Here is an 11,366-nt window from a genome sequence, read left to right as displayed (position 1 = left end):
ATTTGTGATAAATAAGAGTTACATCCATTGGGTGACTAAAAAAGATTGATCAGTAAATATTAAAAAATTGTATGAAATGTAACAAGCAACTCCCCGCATATTTGTTCATTGTACCCCACTTAGATTGAGATCTCATTTGACTTATTTTATTTTCTAGGCAGCCACCTTGAGCAAAAAGTATGAGTTGTTTTTGTTACTTGTAACCAAATTCGTGATACATAAGAGGTACATCTATTGGATGACAAAAGAACATTGATAAGTAAATTCTTTAAAATTGTATGACAAGTAATAAACAACTCCCCACATATTTGTTCATTGTGTCCTACTTAGATTGAGATCTTATTTGACTTATTTTTTTCTCTAGGCAGCCACTTGAGCAAAAAGTGAGGGTTGTTTTCTTTACTTGTAACCAAATTCGTGAAAAATAAGAGATATATCAATTGAATTATAGAAAAAGATTGATTAATAAATTTTAAAAAATATACAAAAAGTAATACGCAATTCCCCACATATTTCTTCATTTGCCCCACTTAGGTTAAGATATTATTTGACTTATTTTATATTCTAGGCTGCCACGGGTTGTTTTTGTTACTTGTAACCAAATTTGTGATAAATAAGAGCTACATCCATTGCATGACAAAAAAAGATTTGATCAATAAATTTTAAAAAGTTGTAAAAAGATAACAAAAAACTCCCCCACGTATTTGTTTATTGTTCCCCACTTATATTGAGATCTTATTAAACTTACTTTATATTCTAGGCAACCACCTTGAGCAACAAGTAAGGGTTGTTTTTTTACTTGTAACCAAATTTGTGATAAATAATAGGTATATCCATTGGATGAAAAAAAGGATTGATCAGTAAATATTAAAAAAATTTATGAAATGTAACAAGTAACTTCCTGCATATTTGTTCATTGTGCCCAACTCAGATTGAGATCTTATTTGACTTATTTTATTTTCTAGGCAGCCACCTTGAGCAAAAAGTAAGGGTTATTTTTTTTTACATGTAACCAAATTTGTGATACATAAGAGATACACCCATTGGATGACAAAAAAAGATTGATCAATAAAGTTTAAAAAATTGTACAAAAAGTAACAAGCAACTCCCCACATATTTGTTCATTGTTCCCTACTTATATTGAGATCTTATTTGACTTACATTATATTCTAGGCCACCTTTAGCAAAAAGTAAGGGTTGTTTTTGTTACTTGTAACCAAATTCGTGATGCATAAGAGGCACATCCATTGGATGACAAAAAAACATTGATAAGAAAATTCTTAAAAATTGTATGAAATGGAACAAGCAACTCCCCACATATTTGTTCATTGTGTCCCACTTAGATCGAAATCTTATTTGACATATTTTATTTTCTACGCAATCACCTTAAGCAAAAAGTAAGGGTTGTTTTTTTTTACTTGTAACCAAATTCGTGAAACATAAGAGATACATCCATTGGATGACAAAACAGATTGATCAATAAATTTTAAAAAATATACAGAAAGTAACAAGCAACTCTCCACATATTTCTTTATTGTGACCCACTTAGGTTGAGATCTTATTTGAGTTATTTTATATTATAGGCAGCCACCTTGAGCAAAAAGTAAGGATTGTTTTTGTTACTTGTAATGAAATTTGTGATAAATAAGAGGTACATCCATTGGATGACAAAAAAAGATTGATCAATAAATTTTAAAAAAATTGTAAAGAAATTACAAACTGCTCCTCACATATTTGTTCGTTGTTCCCACTTATATTGATATCTTATTTAACTTACTTTATATTCTAGGCAGCCACTTTGAGAAAAAAGTAAGGGTTGTTTTTGTTACTTGTAACCAAATTTGTGATACATAAGAGGTACATCTATTGGATGAGTAAAAAAACATTGATCAGTAAATTCTTTAAAATTGTACAAAAAGTAACAAGCAACTCCTTCCATATTTGTTCATTATGCCCCACTTAGATTGAGATCTTATTTGACATACTTTATTTTCTAGGCAGCCACCTTGAGCAAAAGTAGGGGTGATTTTTTTTACTTATAACCAAATTCTTAAAACATAAGATATAATCCATGAGATGAAAAAAAAAGATTGATCAATAATTTTTTTAAAATATACAAAAAGTAACAAGCAACTCCCGAGATATTTCTTCATTGTGCCCCACTTAGGTTGAGATCTTATTTGACTTATTTTATATTCTAGGCAGCCACCTTGAGCAAAAGTAAGGGTTGTTTTTGTTACTTGTAACCCAATTTGTGATAAATAAGAGGTACATCCATTGGATGACAAAAAAAGATTGATCAATAAATTTTAAAAAATTGTAAAAAAGTAGCAAACAACTCTCCAAATATTTGTTCATTGTTCTCCACTTATATTGAAGTCTTATTTAACTTACTTTATATTCTAGGCAGCCACCTTGAACAAAAAGTAATGGTTGTTTTTGTTACTTGTAACCAAATTGGTGATACATAAGAGGTACATCCATTGGATGAGTAAAAAAACATTGATCAGTAAATTCTTAAAAATTGTACAAAAAGTAACAAGCAACTCCTCACATATTTGTTCATTGTGTCCCACTTAGATTGAAATCTTATTTGACATATTTTATTTTTTAGGCAGCTACCTTGTGCAAAAAGTAAGGGTTGTTTCTTTTACTTGTAACCAAATTCGTGAAACATAAGAGATACATCCATTGGATGACAACAAAGATTGATCAATAAATTTTAAAAAATATACAAAAAATAACAAGCAACTCCCTACATATTTCTTCATTGTGCCCTGCTTAGATTGATATCTTATTTGACTTATTTTATTTTCTAGGCGGCCACCTTGAGCAAAAAGTAAGGGTTCAATGAATATTAAGAAAGGCATCCAGGGGTTGAGGGATCAAATGGTATAGTTCTTTTGTTGGTAAATTGGAGGATTAGAAACATGACTATTGCTTTAAAATTAGCTTTTTTGCATTAATTGCTATTTCATTTATTTTATTGATTAGTGAACCTGTTGTATTTGCTTCTCCTAAAGGCTGGTCAAATAACAAAAATGTTCTATTTTCCAGTACATCATTATGGATTGGATTAGTATTTCTAGTGGGTATTCTTAATTCTCTCATTTCTTGAAGTTCTTTTTATTCTAGATTAAAAATGAAATGACCCCTCCCTCAGAATTCTTTCGGATTGTCAGCCATAAAGGGAATAGATCAGTTCCTAAAAAAAAAAGAAAACTATAACACATTACATTCAAGGGGTTGTAAACTTCTTCTATTGGAAAAATCTTATATCTTATACTTATATGGTGGTACATTGTGAAACTAAAAGAAATAACATGTAAACAAGTTCGTGATACATAAGAGGTACATCCATTGGATGACAAAAAAAGAATGATCAATAAATTTTAAAAAATTGTACAAAAAGTAACAATAATTACCTACATATTTGTTCATTGTTTCCCAGTTATATTGAGATCTTATTTGACTTACTTTCTATTCTAGGCAGCCACCTTGAGCAAAACGTATGAGTTGTTTTTGTTACTTGTAATCAAATTCGTAATACATAAGAGTACATCCATTCGATGACAAAAAACATTAATTAGTAAATTCTTAAAAATTGTATGAAAAGTAAAAAGCAACTCCCCACATATTTGTTCATTGTGCCCCACTTAGATTGAGATCTTATTTGACATATTTTATTTTCTAGGCAGCCACCTTGAGCAAAAATTAAGAGTTGTTTTTGTTATTTGTAACCAAATTCGAGATCCATTGGATAACAAAAAATCATTGATCAATAAATTTTAAAAAATTTAACGAAAAGTAACAAGCAACGCCCCACACATTTGTTCATTGTGCCCCACTTAATTTGAGATCTGATTTGACTTATTTTATTTTCTAGGCGGCCACCTTGAGCAAAAAGTTAGGGTTTTTTTTAACATGTAACCAAATTCGAGATACAAAAGAGGTACACCCATTGGATGACAAAAAAAGATTGATCAATAAAGTTTAAAAAATTGTACAAAAAGAAACAAACAACTCTCCACATATTTGTTCATTGTTCTGCACTTATATTGAGATCTTATTTGACTTACTTTATATTCTAGGAAGCCATCTTTAGGAAAAAGTAAGGGTTGTTTTTGTTACTTGTAACCAAATTCATGATATATAAGAGCTACATCAATTGGATGATAAAAAAAATTGATCAGTAAATTTTACAAAGTTGTACAAAAAGTAATAAGCAACTCCCCACATATTTCTTAATTGTGCCACACTTTGATTGAGATCTTATTTGATTTATTTTATTTTCTAGGCAGCCACCTTCAGCAAAAAGTAAGGGTTGTTTTTGTTACTCGTAACCAAATTTGTGATAAATAAGATGTACTTCCATTGGATTACAAAAAGGATTGATCAGTAAATACTAAAAAGTTTTACGAAAAGTAACAAGCAACTCACCACTTATTTGTTAATTGTGCCCCACTTAGATTGAGATTTTATTTGACTTATTTTATTTTCTAGGTAGCCACCTTGAGCAAAAAGTAAGAGTTGTTTTTGTTACTTGTAACCAAATTTGTGATACTTAAGAGGTACATTCATTGGATGAATAAAAAAGATTGATTAGTAAATATTAAAAAAAATTATGAACAGTAATAGCAACTCGCTGCATATTTGTTCATTGTGCTCCACTTAGATTGAGATCTTATTTGACTTATTTTATTTTCTAGGCGATCACCTTGAGCAAAAAGGAAGGGTTGTTTTTTTTTACATGTAAACAAGTTCGTGATACATAAGAGGTATACCCATTGGATGACAAAAAAAGACTGATCAATAAATTTTAAAATATTGTACAAAAAGTAACAAACAGCTCCCTACATATTGATTCATTGTTGCCCACTTATATTGAGATCTTATTTAACTTACTTTATATTTTAGGCAGCCACCTTGAGCAAAATGTAAGGGTTGTTTCTTTTTACATGTAAACAAGTTTGTGATACATAGGAGGTACACCCATTGGATGACAAAAAAAGATTGATCAATAAATTTTAAAATATTGTACAAAAAGTAACAAACACTACCTACATATTTGTTCATTGTTCCCCACTTATATTGAGATCTTATTTGACTTACTTTATATTCTAGGCAGCCATTTTAAGCAAAAAGTATGCGTTGTTTTTTTTTTTCATGTAACCAAATTCGTGATACATAAGAGGTACATCCATTGGATGACAAAAAAAGATTGATCAATAAATTTTGAAAAATTGTACAAAAAGTAACAAACAGTTCCCCACATATTTTTTCATTGTTCTACACTTAGATTGAGTTCTTATTTGACTTATTTTATATTGGTTAAAATATCTTTTTGGTCCTAATTTTCGTCAAGTTTTTTCAAATAAGTCCTAATTTTAGTTTTGTGTTCAAATAAGTCCCAATTTTCGTCAATTTTGTTCAATTCAGTCCTTTTTTGCTAGCACCGTTTAAATCATTAACGGCCATGAACAGTGACTGCCACGTGTCACTTCGTGGTTTTTTTGAATTTTTTGAATTTTTATTTTTTGAATTTTTTTTAAATTTTTTTAAATGTACACGTGTCAACGCAGGAGTGTGCCACGTGTCACTTCGTGGTTTTTTTGAATTTTTTTGAATTTTTTTTTAAATGTCCACGTGTCAATCCAGTAGTGTGTCACATGTCAAAGTCAATGTTCTAAATTCAATTTGGTCCCTATATTTGTTATTTTTATTTAATTAGGTCCCAATTTTTGTTAACACTAAACAATTTGGTCCCTCTCCAAATTAAAACCAAATTTAATTTTTATATTAAAATTCACAATTTTTGTTAAATATTTTTATATAATATATTAAAATTCACATCATTATAACTTTGATATAAAAATTAAATTTGGTCACATCTTCCATAGTGACCAAATTGGCTAATGTTAATAAAAATTATGACCTAATTGAACAAAAATAACAAATATAGGGACCAAATTGAATATAGAATATTGACTTTAACACGTGGCACACTATTGGGTTGACACGTGGACATTTAAAAAAATTCAAAAAAATTCAAAAACAATTCAAAAAAATTCAAAAAAATAAAATAAAAATTCAAAAAAACCACGAAGTGACACGTGGCACGATCCTGGGTTGACACGTGTCCATTTAAGAAAAATTTTAAAAAAAATTAAAAAAATTTAAAAAAAAAATTAAAAAATTAAAAATTTTAAAAATTTAAAAAAACCATGAAGTGACACGTGGCAGTCACTGTTCATGGCCGTTAATGATTTAAACGGTGTTAGCAGAAAAAGACCCAATTGAACAAAATTGACGAAAATTGGGACCTATTTGAACACAAAACCAAAATTAGGACTTATTTGAAAAAACTTGACGAAAATTGGGACCAAAAAGATATTTTAACCTTTTATATTCTAGGCAGCGACTAGTTTGAAGAAAAAAATAGGTCAAACCAGATAGACAAATAAGAAGAACACAAAGAACAAATAAGTGAGGAGCTGCTTATTACTTTTCTTACAATCTTTTAAAATTTATCTATCATTTTTTTTAATCCTCCAGAAGGATGCACTCCTTATGTACCACAAATATTATTATATGTTACAAAAATCAACTTTTATTACTTTCTCTAGGTGGCTGGCTTGAAGAAAAAAAAGTCAAACCAGATAGACAATTAAGTGGAGCATAATAAACAAATAATTGGAAAACTGCGTTTTACTTTTCGAACAATTTTTTAAAATTTACTAATCAATCTTTTTTTATCATCCAATAGGATTTACCATTTATATACCCCGAATTTGATTATAAGTTACAAAAATCACCCCTTAATCCTTGCACTAGGCAGCTAGCTTGAAGAAAAAAATAGGCCAAACCAAATAGGCAAATAAGAAGAGCATAAAGAACAAATAAGTGGGGAGCTGCGTATTACTTTTCTTACAATTCTTTAAAAAATTTACTGATCAATTTTTTTTATCATTCAAAGTGATGCACTTCTTATGTACCACAAATTTGATTATATGTTACAAAAACTAGCCCTTATTACATGCTCTAGGGGGCTGAGTTGAAGGAAAAAAAAAGGTAAAACCATATAGGTAAATAAGTGAAGCATAATAAACAAATAAGTGGGAAGTTGCATATTACTTTTTGTACAGATGTACCTCTTATGTAACCCGAAATTGATTATATGTTACAAAAATTAACCCTTATTGGTTGCACTAGGTGTGTAGCTTGAAAAAAAAATAGGCCAAACCAGATAGACAAATAAATAGGGCATAATAAACAAATAAGTGGAAAGATACCTATTACGATCTTTTTTTTATCATCCAATGGGATGTACCTACCTCTTATGTACCCCGAATTTGATTATAAGTTAAAAAAATAAACCCTTAATCCTTGCACTAGGTGGCTTGCTTTAAGAAAAAAAAATAGGTCAAACCAGATAGACAAATAAGAAGAGCACAAAGAACAAATAAGTGGGAAGTTGCGTATTACTTTTCTTACAATTTTTTAAAATTTACCTATCAATCCTTTTTTAATCCTCCAAAGGAATGCACTTCTTATGTACCACAAATATTATTATATGTTACAAAAATCAACCATTATTACTTGCTCTAGATGGCTGGCTGGAGGAAAAAAAAGGTCAAACCAGATAGACAAATAAGTGGAGCATAATAAACAAATAATTGGGAAGCTGCGTTTTACTTTTTGAACAATTTTTTAAAATTTACTAATCAATTTTTTTTATCATCCAATGGGATGTACCTACCTCTTATGTACCCCGGATTTGATTATAAGCTAAAAAAATCAACCCTTAATCCTTGCACTAGGTGGCTAGTTTGAAGAAAACAATAGGCCAAAGTAGATAAGCAAATAAGAAGAGCACAAAAAACAAATAAGTGGGGAGTTGCGTATTACTTTTTTATAATTTTTTAAAATTTATTGATAAATCTTTTTATTATCATCCAAATGGATGCACTTCTTATGTACCACAAATTTGATCATATGTTACAAAAATCAACCCTTATTACATGTTTTAGGTGGCTGGCTTGAAGGGAAAAAAATGGTCAAACTAGACAGACAAATAAGTGGGGCATAATAAACAAATAATTGGAAAGTTGTGTATTACTTTACGTACAATTTTTAAAAATTTACTAATTAATCATTGTTATCATCCAACGGGATGTAGCCTTTATGTACCCCGAATTTGATTATAAGTTACAAAAATCAATGTTTATTGCTTGCACTAGGTGGCTAACTTAAAAAAAGAAGGTTAAACCAGATAGACAAATAAGTGGACATAATAAACATAAACAAATAAGTGGAGAGATACATATTATTTTTCGTATAACTTTTTAAAATTTATTAATTGATCTTCTTTTTATCATCCAATTATATGTATCTCTTATACACTCCGAAATTGGTTGAGTCACTTTTTGGCTTTATTACTCTCTGTTTTCGTAGCTCATAGTTCGGTGGTGATTTTGTGACTGATTGTTTATCATGAATTTTAAATTTTTAAATTTTTTTCGTATTTATATATGTAGTATAGGTTATTTAGTTTGTATTATGGAATTTAAAATAGTAGTCATCCCGCCTTCTGCTATATTGTTGAAGTGTTTTCAGAGTTAGCTGCTACGTGCCACTTCTAAGATTGATAATGTTTTAATAATACATGTCAGAAAATACAATTACGTTTTTCTGTTTTGATTATTTTTCCAATCTCGATGCATTCTGATGATTCCTATTTAAGCTGTTGCTGTGTATTTTGTTGCATTTCAATACCATCATGAGGTTTTTTCGCCAAATTTGGTGCGTCCATGTTTGTAACATCAATTATTATTAACTAAATTTGAATAACTTTTAACCTTTTATATGATGTTTTTCTTTCACTGTGTATGAAATTGACTAACCTGAAATTTGGCTTTGTTTTAAATGTCAGCAAAAGGATTTTTGTATGACAACATTGTGTATTATGTGCAAGACTCATTGATAAGTAAAAAAATTATGAAAATTTTTTAAGAAATTATACTAAAAGTAATATGTAGTTCCGGACTTATTTATTTATTATGTCCCACTTATTTGTCTATCTAGTTTGACCGATTTTTTTACAAGCCAGTCTCCCAGGATAAGCATTGATTTTTATAAGTTATAATCAAATTCGAGGTGTACATTCCCATTAGATGATAAAAAAATATGGATTAATAAATTTTAAAATTTTGTACAAAAAGTAATACGCAGCTCCCACTTATTTGCTTATTATGCCCATTTTTTTTCAAGTCCGCCACTTAGTGTAAGGGGTTGATTTTTGTAACTTATAATCAAATTCGGGATACAAAAGAGGTACACAAAAAGTAATACGTAACTCCTCACTTATTTGCCTCTGTCTGGTTTGACTTAATTTTTTTAACTTCTAATCAAATCTGGGTACATAATAGGTACATAAGAGGTACATCTTATTGATGATAAAAAAAAGATTGATTAGTAAATTTTAAAAAAATGCACGTAAAGTAATACTCAGCTTCCCACTTATTTATTCTTTATGCCCCTTATTTGCTTATATGGTTTAGCCTATTTTTTCTTCAAGCTAGTCATCTAGTGCAAACAATAAGTGTTATTTTTGTAACTTATAATAAAAATTGGAGTACATAAGGCGTACATCCCATTCGATAATAAAAAAAGATTGATTAGTAGATTTTAAAAAAATTTACGAAAAGTAATATGCAACTCTCCACTTATTTGTTCTTTATGCCCCACTTATTTGCTTATCTGGCTTGTCTTATTTTTTTTCTTCAAGTCAGCCACATAGTACAAGCAATAAGAGCTTATTTTTGTAACTTATAATCAAATTTGGGGTACATGAGAAGTACATTACATTGGAGGATTAAAAAAAGATTAATTAGTAAATTTTTAAAAATTATACGTAACATAATACAGCTCGCCACTTATTTGTTAATAGGGACCCACTTATTTGCCTATCTGGTTTGACCTATTTTTTACTTCAAGTCAGCCACTTTGTACAAGCAATAAGGATTGATTTTTGTAACTTATAATAAAATTCGGAGTACATAAGGGATACATCCCATTGGATGATAAAAAAAAAATGATTAATAAATTTTAAAAAATTGTATGAGAAGTAATATGCAGCTTCCCACTTATTTGTTTATTATGCCCCACTTATTTGCCTATCTAGTTTGACCGATTTTTTTTAAGCCAATTACCTAGTACAAGCAATAAGAGTTGATTTTTGTAACTTATAATCAAATTCGGGGTACAGAAGAGGTATATCCTATTGGATGATAAAAAAAGATGGATTAATAAATTTTAAAGAATTTTACAAAAAATTATACGCAGCTCCCCACTTATTTGTTTATTATGCTCCACTTATTTTATCTAATTTGAGTTTTTTTTTCAAGTTAACCACATAGTGCAAGCAATAAGTTTTAATTTTTGTAAATTCTAATCAAATTTTGGGTACATAAGTACAACTGATTGGATGATAAAAAAAAGATTGATTAGTAAATTTTGAAAAATTGTACGTAAAGTAATACTGAGCTTCCCACTTATTTGTGCTTTGTGCCCACCTTATTTGCCTATTTGGTTGGACCTATCTTTTATTCGAGTAAACTTAGTGCAAGAATTAAGTGTTATTTTTTGTAACTTATAATCAAATTCGGGGTACATAAGGGGTACATCCCATTGGATGATAAAAAAAAATTGATTAGTAAATTTTAGAAAATTGTACGAAAAGTAATATGCAACTTCCCATCTATATTCGTTATTTTTATTCAATTTAGTCCTATTTTTTTTTTTTAAAAATGAATCAATTTTTTCCTTTTAAAATTGACACCAAATTTAATACTTTTATTAAAATTATACTAATATGTTTTTTAATTGACATTTTTATTAATTATTTTTGAAATTCAATTAGAAATTAAATTTTAATTTAATTATAAATTAAATATAATTCTTAGATTCAATTGTTAAATAAAATATTTTTAATTGTTATAAATATTAGTTTACTTTTCTTATTAAATATAAGAATTTTATTCAATTTATAATTAAATTTAATAATTTATAATTGAATTTTAAAAATAACTAATAAAAATGTCAATTTTATAAAAAAATATTAGTATAATTTTTATAAAAGATACTAGCATAAATACATACGCTATTGTGTTTGTGTGTATGCATTTTTTAAATATGCGTAATATTATATTAGTAGGTAATGATATTGTAATGTTATTAAGTTAATATATAAAATAAAATTATATTTATTAAAAATAAAGTGAGATATATCAGAAAAGATGAGAGAGTAACCGTTGATAAATAAAGAAAAAAGAAAAAGAAGCATAGATAAACGATTTTATTAAAAA

The sequence above is a fragment of the Vigna unguiculata genome, chromosome 3, assembly GCF_004118075.2.
Source record: "Vigna unguiculata cultivar IT97K-499-35 chromosome 3, ASM411807v1, whole genome shotgun sequence".
NCBI lineage: Eukaryota > Viridiplantae > Streptophyta > Magnoliopsida > Fabales > Fabaceae > Vigna > Vigna unguiculata.
This window is presented reverse-complemented; position numbering follows the sequence as displayed.